The sequence below is a fragment of the Falco punctatus genome (assembly GCF_963210335.1).
Source record: "Falco punctatus genome assembly, chromosome: Z".
Lineage (NCBI taxonomy): Eukaryota > Metazoa > Chordata > Aves > Falconiformes > Falconidae > Falco > Falco punctatus.
In genome coordinates this window covers 15,384,028-15,409,576 of record NC_137586.1, presented here as the reverse complement: position 1 = coordinate 15,409,576, position 25,549 = coordinate 15,384,028, and the positions used below count along the sequence as shown (strand labels likewise).

At 38.1% G+C, this 25,549-nt stretch overlaps 1 long non-coding RNA gene across 1 annotated transcript; it reads right to left on the bottom strand.

Annotated features, from left to right (window-relative positions):
* Positions 1-451: 451 nt before the first annotated feature.
* LOC308056574 lies at positions 452-24,807 on the bottom strand. Its single transcript, XR_013924881.1, has 2 exons — positions 8,063-24,807; positions 452-8,000 (listed from the first exon to the last, which is right to left on the bottom strand). It is a non-coding gene; the product is annotated as an uncharacterized lncRNA (long non-coding RNA).
* Between the last annotated feature and the right edge of the window lie 742 nt (positions 24,808-25,549).

Genomic DNA, 25,549 nt, shown 5'->3' with positions numbered 1-25,549 from the left:
TGGCAAGTTTTGCCACTCAAGTGTCCATAAAAATTATACAACCATTTAAGAATGATTCTGTGCTTATCTCAGATGTAAACATCATGTTTCATTGCTTTTTGGATAAACACTCCTAGTTCAAACTAAGTTTTTGTTGGAGCCACGTATTAAAACATCGTTTACAACAATAAACAACTACAGCATTACTTTTGTTCATGGGTGCTAGCCAGCACAATCTGGCTTTATCATAATTACCTAGACTTTCTGTGGTTTTTGTTCACTCCCCCAAAATACAGGTAAGGAAAGTCAAAGAGTCCCAATCCATTGCAGTCTTCCTTCATGGGAAGGAAAGAACATTTCTACGCTTGCAAGGGTACTTCCCCATTTTCGCCCCCATCTTGGCCTGCTCACGAGCACCTGCAGCTGAAAGAATCGCTAATTCTTGTCTATCGTAAAGACAGGCAATTTTAAATGGCTTAGGTAACAGGGAAATTTTTCTTTGCTGCTCAATAGTATGCTACAGCAAATACGTCAAAGGAAGCGCCCAAGTATTTAGAAGTTTACTTTGACTCATCTCTTAGCTAGCTAGCTAAAAGCTAATGCTAAACAAGATAGTCTTTTGTTCCACTCCCCATCAGCAATCTCAATAACCTCAAAGGTTGGTTCTAGTCTGTTTTCCGTGCAGAGTCAACCTCAAGGATTTCAAAGCAGTCAGTTCTGGTTTGTTTCCGTGTAAGGATCAGATTGATGCGTACGTACAGTAACACTGGACTCTACTTTGATCCTTTAAAATCTTAAAGTGATTCAGGAAGCTACAAAAACAAATATCATCTTGATCACCAAGAAATAGAAAATTAAGGTCATGTTGTCTACACTAGAAATCCCAAGGACAGAGAGTGTAGTGTAGCTTTTATTCTAAAATGCTACATCAGTGTTTCTTAAGGTAATTTTCCACTGGCTTGTCATAACTGTGTCTCTAATAGGGATAAACTAATCTTCTGGATAAAAATAAAAGCAGGAAGAACTGATGTAATTCTTTGGACAAAAATTAAATTAAGTGATTTCAAGGTATTAAAATAACTACAGTGCCTAAAATTTTTGTCAAGTTCAATGCCTACATTCCTGTAATTACAATCAGAAGCACTGCTGAAATAGGTTAAACAAAAGTGTTTCCCTGTGATTTTTTGACCCAGTTTTCACAGCAAAGAGGTCATGTTACCATTAGAATTGCCCCAAGTGTGAGAAACCAAATTAACAGCCTACTGTCAAGAAAAATCTAAGCCCCTGCTTACGGCTTTCATCCCTGCTTGTCAGCCAGGAGAACCTCCAGACAGAGTAAAACTCTGGCTTTGGGGAACTTTGTGCTATACTCACTAATGTCACAGAAATACAAGTTTGAGGCTGATTTCCCAAACTGTGCCTGTGAATTGCAGCTGTGCTTAGAGCTCACTGCTTCCTTCAGCTTCAGGAGCAGAGGACATGCTCTCAGGAAGGAAGCTTTTCTTTCCCAAACACAAAAATATTAGTTGACCAATGTTGTGGGTAGGGAACCTGCCTGCAGTTTCAATGTGAGGCATACGGGCTGAGCTGGTCCCATATTGACATGTATTGCCCAGCATGGCTTCTCAATGTCTCATCCTTGTGAATTTTTGCCGTTGGAAGGAAGAAAATAAAACAGAGAACGTTGGTGTTAGAGGGAATATAATACTTATAAAATGTCAACAGAAAGAAAAGAAACTGTTTTCTGAGTAAACTGCTAGATGGGTTCAGAGCCTGGGGTGTTTGGTGCTGAGCTTACAAACTGGCAGCCGTTGCTGGTGAGGAGCTGTTACATCCTTGTCTTGCACTCCTGGCTGTTCAGCCCAACGTAAGCTGTCTTGACTAGTGTCTGACTACTTCCGAAATGAAAAATAACTTCTAACATATCTTCAAATCAGACAAATGGTAGTTTTGCATGATTTTACGGGTGCCATAGGCTCAGGAATAACTAAATTCTTTTGTTTGCAGTATTCAAATTTTTATTTGCACTCAGGAATATAAAGCATTAAAGCCAAAAGCCAAACACAAAATGTAAACTCAGAAGGTAAAAACGGAGTCTGACTGTTATTTGTAGTTCTTAGCGAAAAGCTAAGGAGGAAATGGTTATTTTTGGACTGGCTTGTAAATAAATTATGTTTAACAGAAAAAGCTCATACTCTTACTCCATGAATTATCAGTAAACCTATACTTTCAGCCTGGAGGACTGATCGATTGTCTGAGAGAAAAATCAAATAAATATTCATAGCATTGGTTATAAAATTCTTGCAGAAGCAAATTAAGCAGGCTGGCAAGTGACTTGCTGTTTTCAATAATGCACTGACTCTGGGGAACCACGGGGCTAATGCTCAATTGATTAACATATTAGTAGCTGCCAAATGTCTTTTCTCAAAGCACTGGGACTTTCTGTATACATACCAACTCGGGAACGGACATGTGCACAAGCTTAGCATCTCAACTTCAGCAATGAAAAGAAAACTCTGGGAAAGAAACCAGCTTTGTTCTCATCTATTCTGAAGATTTAATATGTTCCCTTGTGATTTTTAGAACTCATTCATGGGCATTTATCACCTGCAGTAAATACATGGCTACATCTGGAAATGAATTGGTCTGTGCTTAGCAAATAAAGCTATTAATTGATTGTCACTTTGTCCCTAGCAGTCACCAAATGGACACGTATCTGATATGAAAATGCTGCCCTGCCCTTTGAGGACCAACTTTACCAAGGTTAGACAGTACTTGTGAAGATAATAAATCTAATCAATCTTTGTACAATAATAATTCACTTCATGTTTTCATCACAAAATGGGGCTGTTATGTGACAGTTACAGACTTGAGAAGTAACAAAAAAATTAAGAAAGGAAATATTTTAATAAGACCATCTACCTGGGTCAATGTCCTATTTCACTTATGTAGCTGAAAAATCTTAAAACCAAGGTTAGGTACTATGAAAAGAATAGATTTCATTACTGTTTCCCCTCCTGCTACCCCTGTTCAAGGATGTTAAAGGATAAGGATATAGGATTTACTTTCCAAATTTAATCTTTAGTTTAAAGAAATCAAAAATGTATATGAAAACCTTTACTTTTACCTCATTATGGTCCTTCAAAAACTTTGTCAAACTTTTTAGAAAGTTATTGTTTAAAAAAAATAACCCCAACAGGTAGATTTTTCCTGGCTATGGTCTTTACTAAAAAGACATCATACAGTAGAAGGAAAATGGATAAACCTGCATTCCTACACTGTTATCACCTTCCCTCTGATACCAGCTTAAAAATAATTTTCTATATGTTTAACTTCTTTTTTCCTCTCTTTTGGGATTTTGTTCCACCCACTGCACATCAGAGTTTCTGTGTTGTCTAAAAGATCTAAACATCTCCACTTTTTTTTTTTTTTTTTTTTTTTTTAAATAAATAAAAAATTCAACTCTATACTGGAAATAAATTATTTACTAAAATAAATCTTAAGTTGCCAAATGCCGATATAAAACTTTAATGTCTGGTCTGATTTCACTCATCTCCTGAATACAACGTTTGTAATTACTCCAAAATAACTGTCATTAGCCATTTGGAAAGAGCAGAGTAGATGTATACACTACTGCTTTCCCACTTGGCACTCTACTTGCATCTATCCGTAAAGCTCTGCAGTCTGCAGCCCTTAAATATGAAAGCAGAACCAGAAAAGACAACACACTGCAGTGAGACCAAGAGAAACTGAATGCCATACATCAGCCAGGAGCGAATGGTTAAATTCTTAACACTCGGAAAAGTGTTGACACTAGTTCAACTCTGGTGTCAGGAAAACAAAAGAAAGGGAGAAACATAAACAATGGTCTTTCTTTTACATAATTTTCACTGTTAAAATTTGATGTTAGCCTCAATCTACAAAGCAACTTTCACCTGTCTTTTCTTTTTCTTATCTTGAATTATGAACTCTTAAATGCATTTGAAAATTAAAAAGTCATGTCTCAACAGGGGGAGACAGCGCAAGTCACCAGCTGGAAGGCACAACGGGCCTAGGTGCATGTAGGAAAAGGCCTTGTGTCAAGTACTGGAACACTGAGCATACAAGTCCAGCCGCAGCTCTACAATCCTCACCTGCCCTCTATAGTTTGTGATGAGATCTCACACCGCAATAGGCCGAGTTGCCTGAGATGTGAGTTTGCAACCAGCTTTGAATGACTGTGAAGAGGCTTTTTTGCTACGTGGAACAGAAATATATCACTTGGCAGTCCCCAGTTTCTAAATGAATTCCTGTTGTTATATGAAAATACAAATGAACTTTTCAAGCAAGAAACACTGATAAAATTTGGCAGATTTATCTTTGATGGTGCATGGGCCACCGGAGTGAATATAATTGCCTATGGATAATGAAGAAAGAAATTTTTAAGCATCTTACAGATGAAATAAGCTTTTTAATAAATGCCAAGTCTGAATTTGGCTCACAGGAGCTGTGCTACCAACTGTGAACAGCATCTGCCTCACTGCAAGCTCCTTCCTAGAACGATTTGCAGCCACATGGACCTGTATGTGTCAGGTCATTTATTCTTAATGTGTAAGAATAGTTCAGCTTGCTCCCATTCATTTCCACTATGGCTTTCCATGCTTTTTTGGTCTGTGTTAGGTATTATCTACCACTGGCATATCTCAATCCATTTGTGTGCTTTCTCTTGGTCATTTCTGAGTTTTCATGTGGTTATGACATTTTTTGGTAGATGAGTCACTGCAAGAAGTACAGTGTGTGCACTGGAGTCAAATCAGGAAATGACAGCTGCAGCCGATACGAGAGGAAGATACCAATTCTCATGACACTAAATGAACTAATATGGGGACTGTTCAGTTAATTACATCAAGATAAACAGAAAACAGCCAACATATGCAAAGATTAAGGCATCAGGCATGCTCATCAGTCACCACTCCATCTCCAAAACAGGATTACCATGGCTCTGTCTGGGATTTCCAGTGCTCCTGGAAGTGGAGGACTTTTGGGAGGACTCTGCGTATGCAAACATGTTTAGTGCTTGAGCTACAGAGCCAGCACTTCCTGGAAGTATCTTACTCCTCCACTTTTACATAAGGTGAATTGCTGCACTGATGCAGATATATGTGACAACAGCAGATATTTGGGAGCTAGGGAAAAGTTACTGCTTTGACACAACCACTGTGCACTGCCGTAATAAAGTGAAAATATCAAAGTCTTCCAGGGTCTTGGGAAACTCAGACATGTGACAACGCTACTTGGGAAATGAGTAATCCCTTGTGAGGGAAGCAGTGTTACATGGGATGGTGTACAGAGTGCTTTCCCCTTTTTCAATACACATGACTATCCTGCTGCAACACAAGTCACTTTGGATATATCTATGTTTGTCAGTCACAGTGATATCAAACACTGAGCTTTGCTTGTGCATGCTGATTAGCTGTTAGCCCTTTTTCATGCAAAGCCTGGAAAGATTTCGCATAACAGCTCTCCCTAAGGGGTACTTCCTAGCCTTCATGGAGACTGTGGGATTGGCTCCCTTTAACACAAAATCCATAGTCCTTGAACATTATCTGGGCACACTCTGAATCCTCAAAACTCCCATGTTCCCTTATGCCACAGCCCAGAGTTATGTCATATGTGTGCTCTTTCTTTGTGGTGTAACACCACCGCTCTGGTGGCCTGCAACACAGTATTCATGTTTTCTCACGAAAAAACATGACAGACAGATTAAACTGGAAAAGCACACATTAACTAACATGTTGGACTGCAAAGCTGAAGAGATCCAGAGGTTGTGTTGCATGGACATGGATATCAGCTGCAGAAGGTGTTATCCCTAAACTTCAAGGATATACAACAGTTGCACCACTTGGTCTTAGGGTCACAGACTGCTCCCTGGCACCTCTTACTTAGCGGTATCCTCTGGGCAGAAATGTACACCTTCATACACTTAGAGTTCACCTACACCAGCAAACTAACGTTAAACAAAACACTGACCAGTTTATGTCCGTATGGATAAGCACTTCTCCTGACCAAAGCATGTGGTCCCTTTTCCATTCTGGGAATCAGCTGGGCTTAGATTGTTCCCCAAACAGTATTCCAGCATCAGCAGGAACCACTGGTACCAGTTGGTGCCATTCCAGGCAGCATGTTAATAGCAAGGATAACATCATTGTGGTGCTCATGACCTGACCCTGCGGAGTTTGCCATTTAGCCTGCAAGAGTATTTAACAAGTCAGTGCAGGTGTTCTCCTAGGTAGAAGCCAGGAAATCCTGTGTGCTCTGTCTTCTTCAAAGCCAGCTGGTAGTTTCTATTCTATCCGCAGGCAGATGTGGGTGTGCAAATTGATTAAGCTAAAAAATTTCATTGAACCCTTTATCTCTCTTAGTGATGGGGTGTGTGTGATGTGCTTGCCAGAGCAAATTACAGCTGTAACCCAGTCAGTCATTGTCAACACATAAAATATTTGGAGACTTTACAATTGGAAAACCATCTGGAATGTGTTGATTTGTACTTGCTTGTTTTTAAATTTTGCTTTGAATGGCTAATGGCTAATATCTAATGTAATCTGTGCAGTGGAGTGCCACACAGGTTTCACCATGTGACTGCATCAGGCTATTTTTAACCCTTGGATACTGTCTCAAAGCACGATAGGAAATAAATATAATCTAGGAACTTGTAATTTAAAATGGAGTGTGCAGATTCTGAACAATGAAAAATCAATTTAACTCACATTAACCTAATGCAATAGAGAATAGACAAGAATATAACAAAGTCAATATCCTGTTTTAATTTTTGAAACCAACTCAGTATATTTTAAGGGCATTTGAACTGTCATACTAACAAGCAGTTAAGCAGTTTTGAAGTTTGAGACAGAAAAATGCAAAGGAAATGGGCCATAGGAAAATATACAGGATGTATTTTGTGGTATTTTTCAAGAAAATTATGATCATTTAATAAATCAGCCTACCTTCCTGCATAACATTGATCAAAACCTTCACCTGAATTATCGTTGTAATAGACAGAGAAATAAAAAGTCTTTCTTCAGCAATGTACTGTGTATCACCAGTGATCGTAATAACCATGTGAAGTTTCAATCTCTAACAGTTATAAATATGGCTATAATGATGATTTACTTAGGTCATTTGACTGTGGTCCCTTCAGCTGATAGTCATTTCCTTATGATCCGTAACCTAATCATTTTCAGAATTTCTTCTGTAAATGACATTTTTATGTATTCTTCCCTATATTTTTCACAGAACAACTACTACATGTTTATTCCTTTGTATCTCAGAATAAAATTTGTCCTGATATTGCTGTGGTTCTACAAATAGGTATTTCTCAGACAGATGTAATCACAGTGCATTCATCTGCTTTTATATGTTCTCATTTTATAGTGGATTAAGTATGGGTGATGTTTCTTTAGATGATAATAATTAATCATTCAGGTTATGGATGATGTGATAGATTTAGCAAATGTCTTTGATATTACCATTATTCCCACACAGTATTTTATAAATAAGTGTTTATGGGTATTCCATATAGGAAGGGGAATGATGCCATTTATTTACCAAATAAGGGCTAGTTCTCAGTTGGCTTGCTATTTATGATGGCACTCCACGCTCAAAAGCCTTCAGAAGCAGAACCAATATACAGTTTTGTCTTTTCTTCGATTTTGTTTCTGTGCTCAGTCATGTTAATTGATCAGTTTTCTTAACCCTTTTCTAAACCAGAAATGCTCTGGTTCAAAATCACACACATTTTTTTGAATTACTTTTTTAAAACAAACTTTGTTGGTCTGACACGAATACACCATGGTAGATTTAAATAATTCCTGATTTGGAGTGAAAAAGCTGTACCTGCTCTGTACTTGGCTCCAGGGGACACAGGCCAATAAAAAGGATGCTCCCCTTCTCTCTATACGTAGTATTCTTGTCTACTGGACAATGACAGACCTGTCTTTGAAAGTTCATGTAATGTGCCAACTAGAGAAGCAATTACTGGCAACCTTGCTCCTCATATATATATGAGGAGATATATATATATATATATATATATATATATGGCAACCTTGCTCCTCAGCACCTTTGCAGTGGGAATTTTGCTACAGACAGGAGTGGGGATGAGACTTGGCTGGAGGGATGGCTCTGTCACTGTTAACAGGAGAGAGACACTCAGGAGCTCAGATCCACTCTCTCCGTGCATGATGACAGAAACACTGGATCAATAAAGCAGAGAATCCTTTTATTTTCTAACATCTCTGTCTTCTAAACTGCCACCGCTGAGGGAGGACAAAAAAATGTTGCACCTCTCTGTGTTCAGGATGTTTTCTGTTTTGCTGTGGAGCAGCTGTGTTTTCCTAATTCCATCCATGAATAAACAGCTTTTTACTTCATATCCCCACTCTATCTGAGTCCCTTAAAATTAATCTCTGGTCTTTTATGGTATTTTTACTGTAATATTAGCGTTGTGATATTTACCCGGTGGATATGGGGTTCCCTAGCATGGGGGTGTTCAGGTCCAAATCTCCCCTCTGCCTACAAAGGCTCATACCCACTTTTCAGATTTATAAAGTGCAGCCATTTTGAAAAGAGATTTCTCTGTTACTTAACTTGCCTGTCACTACTGGAATTAGGTCTCATCCGAACAATTATCAAAATCACTAATTGTTAAAAGAATATTCTCTTAAACAATCTCACCAGTTGTCATGAAGGACAAGTCACTATTTTCTATCACCATCACTAGGCTTTGTCTATTTTTAAAGAGAAAACACATGATACTTTGTTTTGTTTCTTTTTTTCCCCTAAAATTGGTACTCCTGCTGAAGTAGTCGATTCTAATTAAGAAATATCTCTTCAGTACATTTGCACTAAAGACAGTATGTTCCAGACACTATTTTCTGTGTCTTGAAATAACAGTGAGCAGATAACAAAACTGCAACGAAATAAGTTAAGAAACTGAAAAATATTTTAAAAGACATGTATTTTTGCAGAATGCAATGTCATTAACCGATCTTTGTTCTCCACATAAAAGGATAGTAACTTTTTAACTCTAATAGCTCTATTTTATTAACCTTTAAGTACATGATACAGCTCTATCTTTTTTTTTTTTTTAAGAAAAAGTTAAAAATTTTTTTCAGCATGCCCATTGTTTCCAGATAATATAGATGGACGTAAATGACTGTATATGCAACCCTGGTGCCAGATGAGTCACGCAGAGAGCATCTGTGGAGGAGGTGAAACAGAAGCTTCACCCACTTGGCATCTTCCCAAGCTGAGGAGAGCTCCAGCCAGCCTGTGCCTACTTGCATGAGTGCCACAGGGAATAACACCCCAATGGTGCCACACATGCATGTTTCTGCTATGGCTTCCTTGAGGCCACCAGAAACATTTGTGGAAGACAGCGCCTACCAGTGGACCGTGAAACATCTAGTGTTCTCCAGATTTACCATCACTTGTCACCAAAGAGGATTATTAAAGTGAAAAAAAGACTTTCATGAAACACTCCCTCCACTCTCAAGGGAAATAAACAACAAAACCAAAACCTAGAAGCAAACTCTGAATTGTAGAACTAGATTTTCTCCTCTAGAGCTGAAGAGAAAATTATCATATGCATCTCTCATTGACCTGAAATAAAATCTTTCCTTAAGAAATAACACGCTTTCCTCAAGACCCGATGTAAATCCTTCTTAGACCATCTTGATTTGGGATCCATAAAAATGAGGGCAACACCAACTTGTTCTGTGTTCATCACTCTTCTCCTCTATCAGAATTCATCTCGTAGTGCCTCATCCTTTATCAAACTATTGGGAAAGGGCTGGAGGTGTACCCATATGAATTACAGAGCTGGAGTCCTTCCTTTACTCCTACTCTAACATAGCTTGTGATGTACGCTGGGCTTCTCGCTTGTAATTAAGGCTATGACCAAGTTGCTGTCTTGCTATAAATACAGTGTCATTCCACTCCTAGGGCTGTGCAAAACTAAGTAAAAATATTTTTAACCCCTGTATTTGAATGCACAGTGATAACGGGAGCAGGGATCAGACTACCGCTTGGGTAGATTACAACTAGGATTCAGATGTCAACAAGTTAAGGGTAACTTGTTAGAAAATACATGGCATAGCCAATTTGGTTTGAATGTTTTTCCTTCTGAAGCAGATGGCACCAGCAAAATGCTAAAGTATTGATAGAAAGGATAGAAATGCTGAAGATGTTCATTTTTGAGACAGGTTAATGTCTGCTTCAGTCACTGTAATCTCAGGAAGGTTTCAAAAGTGCAGAGTGGCATGCATTGGAGCTTTCCCACATGATTTTTCATTTTGAGTTATTACACAGCTTTGGCCTACTCTTAATTCTATTTAGAATAAAGTCTGAGATGAAACCTCACTGCAAACTCATATAATATTAACATTCTGCAAAGCGGGTCAGTGAGAGGGGAAAAAGGAGCAGACAGGGGATAGATAAAATGTAGTGAGTAGGGGAAGAGATAAGTAAAGAAAAAAGTAAGACATAGAAAGGAAAGGATGAAAGCAGAGACTCCAGGGAGAAAGCCTCGTCAATATCTGGGCTGCAACTAGCAGAGTCTCTGGTGGGCAACTCTGGCACTGCCATATGCACAGATAAGGTTCAGAACTTATTTTCGCATGTGCAGACATTCTACAGGTTCTCAGTAGAGCCTGCTGCCTCCAGTGCTGTGCCAGGCACTGTGTGGTGCTGCTTCTGGATGGAAACTGGCTCATTTTCAACTGCATCACAGAGTGAGCAGCTGAAATGTCAGTCTGTCTAAATGGGTGACAAACCCATAGCTGACATCCCATTTTTATCATCTATTTAGTTTAAACTAAACTAGCTCATATTCACTCAGCCCAAGATTCCTAGGACAAGATAAGGTTTTCTTTAATTACCTAAACCAAGTGAGCAGGTTGTTCCAATGAATACATATGCCAGGGGTACAGTTTTGATCTCCCAAAGTGGCATTTCCAACCACTGTCTTCCTTCCATGACTCTGAGGAGTATTTTGAGCCATCTCTCTGAGTCCAGAGACATGTATTCCAGTAGAAATTCCTCTACATCCCTGCTAAAGCAATTCTCACTGATTTAGTTTTATCTCCTTTTTTTCCCTTTACAACTCTATTCCACCACTATGACCATTCTTTCCGTATCTCTTGAAAAGCGCATCCACTGCAATATCAGTGTCTAAGCCATTATTGGTATTTTGCCGTGCTATTTTGCCAGACAGTCATGGCTCTGCCTGAGCTAAGCTGCATAGTTCAGCAAAACAAAAAACATAATGAAGCATTTCTTGTGTCAGACATAAGACATAACAGCATTTATTATACAGCACATTTCAAACCAGAGACAGGCAGTTACAGTTTTACGATCTAAAGTCCTCCAGACCACAGTGTTTTAAAAAATGTCTTGAAAATATCTTCAACACTTCTCTGAATTTAGTGTCATTCTGGCTTAGGATTAATTTCTCTGGCTGTGTTTCCATTGTACCAAAGAGAGTGAATATTTTTCAGTAAGTTATTGAAATTGCAATGCCTAAAGTTTATTTTAAGCATTTTAATCTGACTACCTGACACACAACTGGTGCAGTTAACATCTGAATATTGATTAATAATCCTGCAAGCATATAATACAAGTATTTTCTGAAAACAGGTTGGTTGGTTGGTTGGTTGGTTGGTTTTCTCCTCAATACCCCCTTGTTAATTTTCAGCCACGATCAGCAACAGAAGTGAGGACATGAAAACTCTACTTAACAGCAGAAGTCCAGTTCTGGAGGTGACTACCCAGTTTGAATGGAGCTCTGTGGTGGAATATTATAGTCGGTGGAATATTATAGTCAATGGGAAATGAGAAAACAGTAAAAATGCAGTCCAGCGTACCACAGAGAAGGCATTCAGTATCTCACATTTAATGACATGATTTTAGAAACCTGGTTGCTGGTTTTCACTCTAAACTCAGAAGACCTTTCTCAGGTTTTTCTCAGGTCGGGTGTTAAACACCGTGTTAAACTGGCCCACAATGAACAGCCACAGCTGCTTCATGAGTAGATTCATAAATTCAGCTGAAAAATCACAAACTTTAGATTGAGTGGGACAAAACTGCACTCCTGTTTTGCCCTCAGTCTTAAGCTAATTTACAGATCTTTGCCCAGGTGTTGATTCAAACCATTTTACTTTCATTTCTCCAGCTTCTCCAATGATCATTTATCTGTTGATTTTACACAGACACGCACTTTCAAATGCATTTGAAATTAAGAAGAACTCAGATACAAAATCTAACAAGTGAGACATTATATTATGGTTCAGAATTGGACAGTGGTCTAGCTACAGCTCCTAGTTTGAGTATTTCATTAGAAAAACCCAGTTTGTGAAGAAATATTATGAAAAGTACTTTTATTTACTGGTATCACTGTTTAATTTAACAAAGAAAGCAAACAGTCTTAATTTTTTTTAATAATTTTTAATTCATATAGCAGTCGTTTTTACAGCATATGTTCTTCCATCTGAATCATTCTCTAATTTGAAAGCGCATACATTATTTTTAACACACATTTTCTGCCAGCTGTACCAAATTCTTCAATGATTTATTTTTTATCATTAAGCCATATTTAATATAAGGATCAATAATGCAGCTCCTCCACACCAAATGGTGGGGAAAATGTGGCTTCACTAGCACCTCTACTACCCAAATTGCATAGTGTCCTGTTCAAGAGAGAAGCAACAAGTCAAATCAGTGCAGGTGCTGTAAGTAAGATGTATGATGTGGCCTGAAATCAGCCTCTGTATTTGGTTACCTCTGTTTTTCATTCTGTGTTTGGGAAGACCTAAGGAGGCTGTACCGAGCCCAGTTTCCAAACCTCTGTCTCCACCTGGGGCTCCAAGGAATTCCATGCTCTTTTGAGAAGTACTTGCAATAAATATGCAGGATATTTACCCCAGGAAATGGGTATGTAATAGATGTAAATGTACCAGGGCAAACTCACGGTCGGTGAACAGATGGGTATGACTTAATGTGTCCAAGACAACAGTCACTTCGGGGTTGGAGTGCTTGAGCTTCTCTCCTGTCAAAGTCCTTCCTGAATATAGTTTCTGGAGGACAAGACTGATAATTTTCCAGCTTGGCTTATTTACCTTGGCAATCAAAATGCTTGCCACCCAAGACAAAAGAAGGAAAAAAGGGGTAAAATTTAGTAAAACTCCATTTGGCTTTGATAGGGCTGTGATTTTACCACAGACTCTGGTTCTGGCTTTGCCACTTCATCTCTCTGCCATTGTGTTAAGTGTCTAGTACAAATCATTCATAGGTGAATAGGTGGCAGCACAGTTAAAATAAAGTTTTTTCTCTCTCCCTTTAAAGTGTTTTCTCTCTCTCCCTTTAAAGTACATGCACTTCCACAGCAGCGCTCTGCAAGCAGAGTAAGGAATTTGTTATGCATAAAGATAAATTCAGTCTAGGATCTAAGAAACATGTCTGTTGACTGATGTTTTAAATCATTTTAGGTATTACTATCTGTACAATTTTGCCACAAAGTAAAATATCTTACAAGCCCTAGTAAACTGCAGTTATAAAGTAACGATGTACGACATGAATTGAGGTAATTTAGAGAAGTACAGTGATTGCATACAGGAAAAAATACCTGTAATGAACTTGATATTTCCTACTCTGAAAGAACAAACTGCTGTATTTTTTTCTTATTTAAGCATAAAAATAGTATCAATAGCTGTAATAAATTTTGTTTTAAAAAGGGAAGGTTCTGGTGCAAGCAACAATGTTTTACACAATGATTTTTGTACAGGAAATGATGATTTCCTAAGAATATTAATGCATGTTCTTTTTCTTATTTAGGCTTATTTCATAGACTGACAAAAAGAAGACCTGTCATGACTGAATAATTTGTTTATTCTCTCTTCACATAAGCAAAGCAAAAAGGTGAGTGAAAAGAACAGAAAACTAGGCTATGTATGGCTCTCTGGCATCAAAACCTGTTCCACATTTCATGCACGACTGCAACTTCTACCATTTCATACAATATGAACCAAAATATTCAGCTGTCAAGCAATAAATATTGGAGTTTGAAAAAACAGATCCAAATTCATCAAGCCAATTTCTGTTCAAGTCATGGTAATTTTAATATGCTAATGAAATTAATTTATTGATGGAATGTAGTTAATTTGGTATGTTTCCTTTGCTACTGATATCCTGCCTGTGTGCCCATTCCTTCCACAGCACAGTCAGCAGGGAATTCAAGGTAAACACCCATTACCACAGCAAAGTGCCAAGACAAACTGAGAAAATAATTAGTATCAGGCAAAACTCAGACAGTCTTCAGGCCCTGTACATTCAAAGAACAGCCTCCAGCTTTGTATGAATTACTTCAGGATTAAAGCAGAAACTTGTTCCAATAGAAATAAAGAACACAAGGAATGAGGTTATGAGTCCCTGCAGAGAACCAGCACCTGCTCCCAACTGCTGGAGTGCAAGAAACAGGAAAATTATGTTTATTTAAACCACTATGATGAGACTGAATTGTGGCTAAGCTTCTAAATGTTATTCTAATGATTTAATAAGATTCTCTTCATTAGGCTAGCTTGTACAATCAGGAACAATACATCCAGTTATTCTTCCTGCCTTCTGTGGAGGCATTTAAAAACAGTGAAAAGACTGGAATGCAAAGAAGATGGCTTGGCTTAGCTGCACTGAATATTGAAATGGGAAGACGGTCATCCAGGCCCACCCTGGTCTCCCTGGAGCACAGCAGCCTTTCACTGAACCGTGCTCTGACGTAGCCATTTCTAAAGCCCTTGGTTGCGGTGGTACCTACATGGCTGCACAAACACCTAGAACAACAGTCCTTCCACTCTAAGAGCAAAAATTCCGTCCTGTAGGCCTTTTTCCTTTATAGTCTGTGAATGCTGATCAAGATTTAACTGGTTATGTTGAGAGAAGCAAGCGATTGTTTACCAGCTTAGCAAATATGTCCTGGTATATCAATTTCGCACTCTTAAATTTCTTCCTTCCTGTTTGCTACTAGATCACTACTTATGGCATAATTCTGTCCAGAATCAATTCTTCCATTAATTTCCAAAATATTGGCTTAAATATCAGGTGCTTTAAAGCAACAAATATGTAGGTTTTTGGCTCTTAATCTTGACAGAGATACTCATTTCCACTGCGATTTCTGGACTAATAGCCAACCTTCCTGGAATACAAATGAATGACTCTAGGAATTTTCTTTAGTAGCTATCCAGGTCCTTTTCTTAGACTATGGATATTATAACATAATTGTTCTCATCAACAATCAAATATGGCCTTCCCCAACACATGACTTCCTTGATTTTGAGATAGGTTAAATTTCACCATCTGAGCATCTTTATATTCCCATAGTGGTTCTAATAGTTTTTAAAGAGCGTGTTTATCTACTTACTAAGTACTAAAAGGAAATTTTGATCTTGTATGATCATTATGAAGTGAAATGAAAGCATTCCTTCTCTCATACTCTTCATAAAAGCTTGCATTCTTGCTAAAGCGGATATATACAAAGTATTATTATATAAAAAAATATAATGAAAAGAACTATTCTACAAATTGTAGAATGCTTTACAAGGATTATTTTATTCTATTTTATAAGGCCAGAATGTAGTAGAAAAAAAAAAAAAAAGTTAAACTGAAGTAAAAAGTCGACTTGCCTAAAATACCATCCTCCTAAAGCCAAAGTTACAACCCAGCCCACAGTGAAGTACCCAAGATAACAGTAATGTTTTACAAATTCTTTCATGCTTGGACTGTAATGAATGACAAATCTCCTAAATAGAAATCTAGCTGTCCTCCCAAATCAGGAAAAAAACCCTACAACTAATGAGAATTCTGGCTCCAGCACCTGGTTTGTAATGAGATTATACATGCAAGGCACACCAAAACCAGTGAGTAAGGCCTGCTGCACGCTTTCTTTCCATAGACCATGGGCTATTTGGACACAAGCTGGCAAGACACAGTCATTAATCCTAAAAAGGAGTGGTGGCCATCTGCCCTGTGATTTGGTTCAGAGCCCAAATCAAGGTGTGAGCAGCAACAGTAGCTCACGAAAGGTGCAGAAGTACAATGCCTCCAACCATGTGCAACTATCAGTCTTGATGTTCCTGCTATAGCTGCTGGTACAGAAACATGCAAGTTGACATTATCCTTTCCCAGTCTCACATCTAGCACGCCTGAGGTTTGATTTATTCTGCTGTCTTATAGCCTCATTCTTTTTCTTTCATATGTCCTTTAAAATTGATCTCTGCATCAAAATCTGCCTCTGACTGGACCTTGTAATGTTTTCTGGGAGGCTGAAGAGCTAGACCGAAACCAGAGAAAGAGGATCAGTGCACTGGTTATTGCCAAGGTTAGGAAATGCCCCTCCCCTACAGTTTGGAATCACAGAATTATGGATGGAGACAAGTAATAGAAGGGTCCTGCAGAGATCACTTGGTCCTGCCCATGGCATCTGGCCAGGTGCCTGCCCAACCTGTTCTTACAAACCTTCAGTTGTGTAATCACTGCAGTGTCCCCACAAAAGGTTTCCACTGCTTTTCTCTGTTCTCCCAAAGCTTTTTCCAGTGTGTCATGTGAATCTCCTCTGCTGCAGTTTAGACCTACCACATCCAACTGGGACCCCAAGGATACCTGGAACAGTATGTCTCGTTTCCCCGCACCGATCTTCTACATTTCAGAATGCTTCTTACATTTTCTCTCTGTCTTTTCCCTACCTTAAACAATCCTACTTTCTTCCATTTTTTCCTCATATTTCAGTTTTTTTCATGACTCAAAGTGAGAGTGATCTCCTTGGGAGTCTCCACTTTGTCTATGTATGTTTTTTAACAGCAAAGCTCAAATGGGAATACACCACTCTAGCTGAGGTCCTGTGATGGCTCCCTGTCCTCGCTGCCTTTGAGATGAAAAATAAAAAAGGTTAAAAGAAAAGGATAAAAAATTAAAAAAAATGTAGGACTAAAAGGCACACTTGTCTGGGACTTCAGGAGACTGGCTATGCTAACACACAGTCACTCCATGTCTTTTCTCCACTTTCTTCCACTCAAGATGTATTCTGGTTCGTGATATGCTACATTATATGAATTGCCATTTATGTATTCTCAGTTTTAAAATAAAACAATTATTTGAGTTTTGAAAGGTAGACTACTAAATTAGTGTTTTCTTAACTTTCCTGCAGAAGTCCACAACCCTGACCAAGCAATATAACTGAAAGTGTTTCAACCTAACACAAGTACTTCAGGGTAACAAAATGATAGCAACTAAAAGGCCATTAAATGCTCTGCCTTGGAACATTGCTGCATTGGCTGCGTCTGCAGCAGGACACACACTCGTGACTGCTCCAGTTGCTTTCTCTTCTGCATAGGTGATGAGAAATTCAGCAAAAGAATTTCTGCCCATAGGGATATGCAGTTCATTGAAAATAAAACAGTACACTGGAACATGCTGATTGATACTTTGAATCTAATCATATCACAACAATGTTGCTATTTCAGTAAAGGAAAATATGTGTCTGACAATATAGGTATTTCAAATTGACTATTGATTAATATTTGTATTGCGTTAATATTGCAAAAACCCCACAGCATCTGAACAACGAACATGAACAGCTTTTATCTTCCTGAAACTACATTGTTCATCATCATCATCATCTGATATTCTCAACATCAAATGCTCCATGAGTCATAAATTTTAGTGTTTGGAAGGTTTTGCTTCACTGGAAAACTTTACTTTCTCTTCCAATTTAAACTGGAACAAACATTTTTGAGGTGTCTGATTATCCACAGAATGGAAATTCTAGTTTCCAACCATCTTGAATACTGTGCTTTCATAAGAAAGCATGTCATTAGAAATTCTTTGTATTTCCTCTTGAGTGTCTAGTGTCAATTATAAGGCATGATATACATTTTTTCTCATCATTGTGCACTATTAATTCAATGTACGTCCAAATACATTTCTATATTTCTGAAATCCAACTTTCTATCTCTGCAGACAACCATGATGCAATGATATTTTGATCATGTTTGTGACCAAAGTTATTTGCATTACAGAACAGCATAACCCAAGCTATGCCTGGGCTGCCATATGGCCGCACCCTCCCTGCATGTCAGCAACTACATTTGTGCAGTTGCAACATAAACCAAGTTACGGTGTTGATCTGATTCCCTTTTTATGTTGCTGGGCTACTTTTCAGATGCTAGAACTACGTGAACAAGCTGACGTGTGTAGTGACATGAGACTATACCTGGTGTTACTATTTGTGTTTACTATTCCCATCATACACATCCAGTCTCACTTGTAAGCTCTTTACCTGTGAAATAACTGGGCCAACGCCCCAGAAATCAAATGTGTCCTAAATACCAGGGAAGCTAGTCAAGTTTTGTTCTCATTCAAATTTGCAGTAAATCTATTCTATGGAAATACAACTATAAGTATACCTTCCTTTTCAACATAGTCTATCTTAATGAAATGCAGATTAAAAGTAAGTTGTCAGCACTCCCTCATCTGTCATAGGAGTGGCTGTTAATCTTTTTCCGTTCCCATCAGTCTGATCGTTTGTTACTTTGTCAAATATACAGACATCATGTATTCAGACAAAAGCAACTCCATACTGTGTGGTTATACCAATAGTTTCCCAGTCCTTTCCTCAGAATTTGTCCCTTCTCAGATCTGAGCTACATTCAGTCCTGCTCCACATCAGCTAGACTTCAGCTTATTTCCTAGTGCCCCTTCAGTTTTATTCCTACTTGCTCCTGTATTTTTTCATAACCATTTTATTGAAGATCTAATTTGCCCAAATTACTCAACCTCTGTGGATGCTCTGTCCTGCTCAGTAGGATAGTTAAGCTGAAGTCAATGAACCTACTCTTCAGCCTGACTGTAGGCACATGGCTGAAACAAGTCCAGAGAGCTCAGCATGTCTCAGGGCAACCCCTTTTAGCACTACCTTTAATACCTAACACGCCTGTTGCATTTCAGTAATTGCTGAGGGGAACAAATGAAGGGGCTATTTCTTGTAGCCTTCACGTACCAAAACTTGCTCTAAAGCCATTGCAGGGAATCTAAGCATGCAAGGCAGCACAGTACTAAAAGCCTTTGCACCGGTACTGCCAACTTTCCAACATCCTTTTCTGATTATCCAACTGTTTTATATAATGCAACAGAGGAAAAAAAGATATTGGTTCATTTCCCTATAACCAGAGGGGAAATGATGGAACATTTATTATAGTAATTTATGTCAGTTGTGTATGCATTTAAACCAATAAAATATCCTGCCAAATATTCCTCCAAAGCCAAAGTGGTGTTCTTAAGGAGTGATAGAAGATTTCACTGAACACATATATAATACACATTTTTTGAACAAAGTGTCTGTTGAAGAATCCAGGTATTCCTTTTGATGTTATATAATGACTGAGAGTTAAATATAATACCTGGCTCTGTCAGTGTTTGTTATTAAACCCTTTACCAAAGGCTTCCATCTTGACTGAATTTACATTGGACCAGAGCCTGAGAAAATATAATACCTCAAATATAAAAAACTTTTCTGGGTCTGGTGGGGAAAGTGTTTCTTGAAAGCATTTTTTTTTTAATTTAGTTGTGATCAGTATAAATTTACATTTAGATTGTTCAACTTTTTCTTTCTAAAAGAGAATCAAGCAAACATTATGATACCTGTCTCAATCTTCTAACATACTACTTTTAACTCAGAGCTAGTATTTAGTGCCTGCTGTTTATCAAAACATAACTGTCATCAGAGAGGTCTCACCACTCAAAGAGATGCAAAATTAAATGTTAAAAGCAGGTTGAGAGATTGAGCATTTCTTCTTTAAGAAATATCTTATTTTGCCCTGAAAGTGTAAAATCACTTAAACATTGAAGAGACAATTTAGAATATATTGGGCAAAATTCTGTTTACATTTTTCACTGCTTGATTTTCCTGTGACTTATGGCACATGAAGTAAATTGCCAGCAGTACCAGTGGTTTCTGATATTTTTTCTCTGTTTTGGCAGTTCTCATTGAACAGGATCAAAAGAACATCTGTTAACAGTGACTCAGTATCTAAGAGCTAAATCCATTCCATTGTGCAAAATCCAAGTAAACAAGCCCAACACAGAAGAGCTTCCCTATAACTTAAGGCAAGAAACTTATTTCTTCATTGCTTTGATACAAGTGACCCATGAATTCAATTCCTACAGAAAGAATCTCACCATTGGGTCTCTTCTCTGAGGTTTTTCTATTCTCAGAGTCTCCACCATGCTTTTATGATTATTGCCATCATGGTTGACACCCTAGGAACTGGGGTGAAAATCGCTTGGATGGAGCTTGAGCTTAAGAGATTCTCATCTGTTATTTTTTTGGCATGGAGAGGGACTTTATAAAGCCCTGAGGCAGTTTCACTGTTGTAGGTAATTTATACATAATAACTCACTTGCCACTTCTACTAATATTATTTGCTTATATTTGTCCTCTTTGTCTGCTTTATCAGAACAATCCTTGCTTGCACATACAAACTGAATGATCACTTGTGTGGAAAGGCAAGGAGGACTTGGAGTCTTATAAACTATTACCACCATAACTCATTATTTATATTAACTTCTGGCTGCACCTAGATAGATATTTTGATGTATTATGGGATGTGCCCAAGGACTCTCCCCCCTCATCACCTGAACAGGCACCTTGCTGATGCACCCTATTCTCCCTTATTTATGTACAAGAAAAGACTGAGAGAAAAGGACAGGTTTGTTTGGCCTGAGCTAATTTAATTTTTGTTTTCAGCTGCCCAGTTGGTCATTATAGAGAAGACTGAGTCAGACTTTTCTCAGATGTGCATGGTGAAAGGACAGTAAATGGACATAAGCTGCAGCATGGAAATTCGTTTTATATATATTTGGAAAAAAACCTCTTCATTGAACGTGATTAAATGCTGGAAATTATTATTTTCCAGTAATCATTTTCTGTATGTTTTTTGTTAGCACATTCATTTTGTTAGGGTAGAAGATGCTTATAGATTTCATTAAACATGCCTTTTCTTGAGAAGAAACAGGTAAGTATTTTTCTAGTAACAGAACTATAAACAACAGAACCTATGATCCATTCCTGTTTTTGATAAGACAAGCTACAAATTTTCTTGACTAGATGGAGCTTCCTATAGGAAGATGAAAGGTCTTACTGCAGTGCATTAGAACAGCTGTAAAGTAGCCAAGGTGTGATTGGAAGCATGAGTAAATGAGGAGGGGTCACTGAGCACCAGAATGGATTATTGTCTAACCAGGGAAAGATGCCACATTGCTCTACTCATCAATAGAGTTATACAAGGGCTTTGTGTCCTGTAATAGTCCCACATAATTTGTTAACTCTGGGCTGAACAGGCCAAGCAAGGGCAAGCACTTCCACCAAAGGAGACAGCTATGTGGCAGTGAATTGTTTGTGTTTTCCCTGCCCACTCCGCCAATGTAATGCAATTTGCTCAGGCTCAGCTCTCCCAGCTTCTTTCTATTCATGAACTGATTTTAGCAAAGCAGTAAAGATAGCAGTGTGATAGGATAAGATATACAGTGACTGTAGTGGGAAGGTAATAGATTACATAGTTGCCTTTTTATTTTAAATTAAAAAATAGATCCTTAAGGGAGCAAAATTTTCACTGATTTGTCAGCAGTGCATTAGCATGTTTCTTTCAGAGGCTATTTTGCTTGCTTGAAAACAGAATCTGAATTTTTGCTTTTGGTGAGGTATCTCTTTGAGTTAGTAGAAGCAAAAATGACCTTCAAGATTCACTTTCAAAGTAATCATTTCAACCAAAGACAAGAAACGCCTTCAAGATTCAGCTTTATACAAGACGTGGCATTTGGTAACTTGTTCTCCAGTTTTTCTTTGATCATAGTAACCGCTAAATGGAGAACTCAGAGTGCCTTTGGATAAACATGCTTATACACTCATGTTTTCTTCCAGATAACTTCTTTAAATTGTCCCTTAGGGGACAACTACTTATGCAAAAGAAAAAAGAAAAAGAAAAAAGAAAAAAGAAAAAGCCTTCTGACATCCAGCAGCTTCTAAATTTATAACAGTAGTTAAAAAACTAAAATAATTTTAATTGGTCTTGATAGATGATATACAATAACACCCAACACTGCAAGATGAAACACATGCTATACAGAGTAATTTGAGCACTGAGCAGACCATGTCTAAACTACTGTATCAAAAAATTATACATTTCCTGTTTCCACTGGGTTCAAAACTAGCTGTGTGCTCTGAATGCATGCCAGAAGTGATAGAACATTACAAAATCAACAGTAACAACAGCAAAAACTCCCAACCTCAAATCCTTCCAAATACATGGACACCACAGACCCTGCAAACTACTTAGCTATAATTCCCTTTCATAAGTTCGAACTTGGAAGAGCTAACCACAAAAGCTGTTCTTGTTGCTGTTTTCTACAGGCAAAGGGAACCCACCCCAGCTTCATCCTAGGAAATTCCTCCACAGCATTTGAAACCATTGGTCATCCACTCCTGACATCATCCATGCACCTTAGCTTTGCTTTTCCTGGTTGGTGATGGGAAATGGGGAATTATCTACATACTCCCAGACTGGTGGATACTGCTTTCCATGTTCTGTCTAATAACATCAAGGTTGACCTCACAGCTCAACTGTAACCAGATATGAGTTCATGACATGCAAAGACTAAATATGGAGAATTACACCTCAAATCAGAATGTTTTGCAATGCTATCAGCATGCATGTTTTCTGATGATAATTGCAGAAACACCCTGGAAAAGTGTTACGAAAAGTATATATTTACTGTTTATCTATTAATAACACTGTTTCCATTCTGGGAACAATATGTAGATTGTTCTGCAGAATACCTACCTGTGACATGTAGGAACATATTTAATGAGTGTTATTGCTATCATTTCTCACTTTACTAAAGCACACTTTAATGCAGAAATCTTTCAGGACACAAGGTTAGACATGGCGCATGAACATTTCTCCTGTATTGGAGACCCATTTGTAAACAACAAATTTTTACCATTCCCTGAAAACAAGTTGCATGGTTGGATCTTCTACAAAGGGTTGTATGGGAATGAGGGAATTATGTTCTGAAAATGAAGAGTAGTTAAAGAAACTGAAGGAGCCAGACCTTGCTCTGGGGAGCAAGCAGAAGGTGATACTCTTGGAGTGTAATTTGTTCCTATCCTGTGTAATTTAGAATGAATTTACAGCGTTTTGGACTGTATTCAGACTGTAAACTGTAGGGTTCGTGTTTGCAACATCTCTTATGCTCTGGACTATAACAGGTCTCCCAGCCACCCCACCACCCACCCACCCCCGCCTCCAGACTACATAAATAGGCTTTAGCAGCTGGCAAGAGAGCCTCCTAGTTTAGACATCTGCCAGTTGCTGCCCAGTGACCTTCTTAGAGTATTGTGTACCATACAATACACACAGAAAAGTGTTATCACCTGTTGAACACATTAAAGAATTTCTTATGCTTTTCCACAGCTCATTTTGTGTTCTTACACCCCTACTAATTCTGCTGTTCTTAGAGTCCCTGTCTCAACTCACATATGACTCAGGAACAACCCACTCAATCTCAAAACACCCTGCTCTACTTAGTAGTACAATCTGTTACTACTGCCGTGAGCCAAGCAAAGATTTTCCACTATTTTCTTGTGCTTGCTGGAACAGCTGCTTTATTATCTCCTGATCAGAAGTATAAACCGGGCATAGCAGAAGAATAGGTTTGAAAACTACTCTCAAGCCTTAATTTATGTGGAGTGGTCTGTAAGGTCATTGTTTCCAAGCCAAAATGTAATTCACTGATAGAGAGTAATTTATTAGCCTGTTCAAATATCATTCTAGAACTGTTTTCAAAAAGTCAAAGGTTACTTTTAATGCCTATTTTCTCATTGTGGGCATAGCTAGTATTCATGTTACAACATTTTATTTTAAAATCTAACATTTCTATGAGTGGTGAGATGATAGAGGATGAGGAGTTTGTAGAAAGATGTACCAGTGGAAATATTTCGTCTTTTCTGTGGTTATTTGTTGCAATTGTGTTAAGCCTGCTGAATTCTGCAGATTCAGCCATGCAGATATTGCCTGGGAGACACATACCAAATCAATCTGTTCATATTGTCTTTGGAGGCTCTAGTTTGAAGTGAATTAATTTCCTTTGCCACCCCAAAATACCTCCTGTGCATCTTTATCAAAGTGTTCTAGAGGGATATCAAAAACATCCTTGGAAGCTCTTAAAAACGGTAATATTCAGCACCTTCCTAACAAAAAAAAACCAAAATAGTGAGGTAGTGAAGGGATGTGGATATAAAATTTCTTCATATTCTTTTGGATATGGCACATGCTCAGGAAAGCAAAGAATCTTCTTATCTTGATCATCTAAGTTAGACGCTGTACGTTTCCCTTACTGGCTGTGATGTGGTCTTCACTAGCCCCCAGCCTCCATGAACACCAGTCTCACACTGTCTCCTTGGCATGCCTTCCCACCAAGCACACAGAGAATGTTTATTCAGAGGGTTGAGGTAAAATGTATCTGTGATTTAGCTGGTGGTAGACCACAAAACAGGAAACTGATGGCAGAAAGAGCCACTTTTCGTGCCTAGGAGCTTTTATGAATATGGAAATAAGGATATTTGCATATTTTTTCCCCAAACTTTCTACAGAATAGAAACAGAACTGCTGACTTGCTCAACTTAGCAAAATGCATTCTCATTTTAAAGCTAAATTATAAGGTAGAAGAGGAGTTTGATTTATCTTTTCACTACCTGAGTTTAAGAGCAAACACAAAATCCCAGGGTATTGCTGCAGTTCTTTAACATCCTTATTTGATAGAAACGCATTTGAACAACGTGCTCAATGATAAATACAGCCACATTATGTCTTTCTCATCTTAAAGGGTGCTGATACATTTTAATTAGGTCAACACTATGAAGGGACTAGGTCTGTAATAAATAATTTCATGATTTTTGCATTAGGTAGCAGTCAGCTATTTTCAGAGATTTGAAAAAAAATATAGGGGTTTTTACTACACCAGAAGTTTTCTGAAGGCGAAAAGGAATATAATTCATTCTCTGAGGACACACTATAAATTCTATTTTGTTCCAAGCCCCAATACTATAAGAAAAAACTAGATTCAAAACATTACCTACTAGACTCATACATACGCGACACAGACAACAGATTACACAAGCACAGCTGAACGCTTCTGTCAGCAAAATAAGTTTATTTTCAAGTACTGCCACGAGATCATCTACCTTAGTTTTCTGTTTGCAGATAGCCAGGATAGGACAACTGCATTTTGACATGTAATCATTGATAGGCAGAAATGCAGCTTCCATTTATCTCAGTGTGATCAGGAAGCTCTCAGCACTTTGAATGTGAGTATGCTTATAAAAACACCAAAACAGAGATGAGAATGTATATGTCTAACTTTAGAACATTGCATATGCAGTTTTGGCGTTCGCTGAGCAGACAGCTTGCAGCAGTTTTAGATGGTATCACCGTTT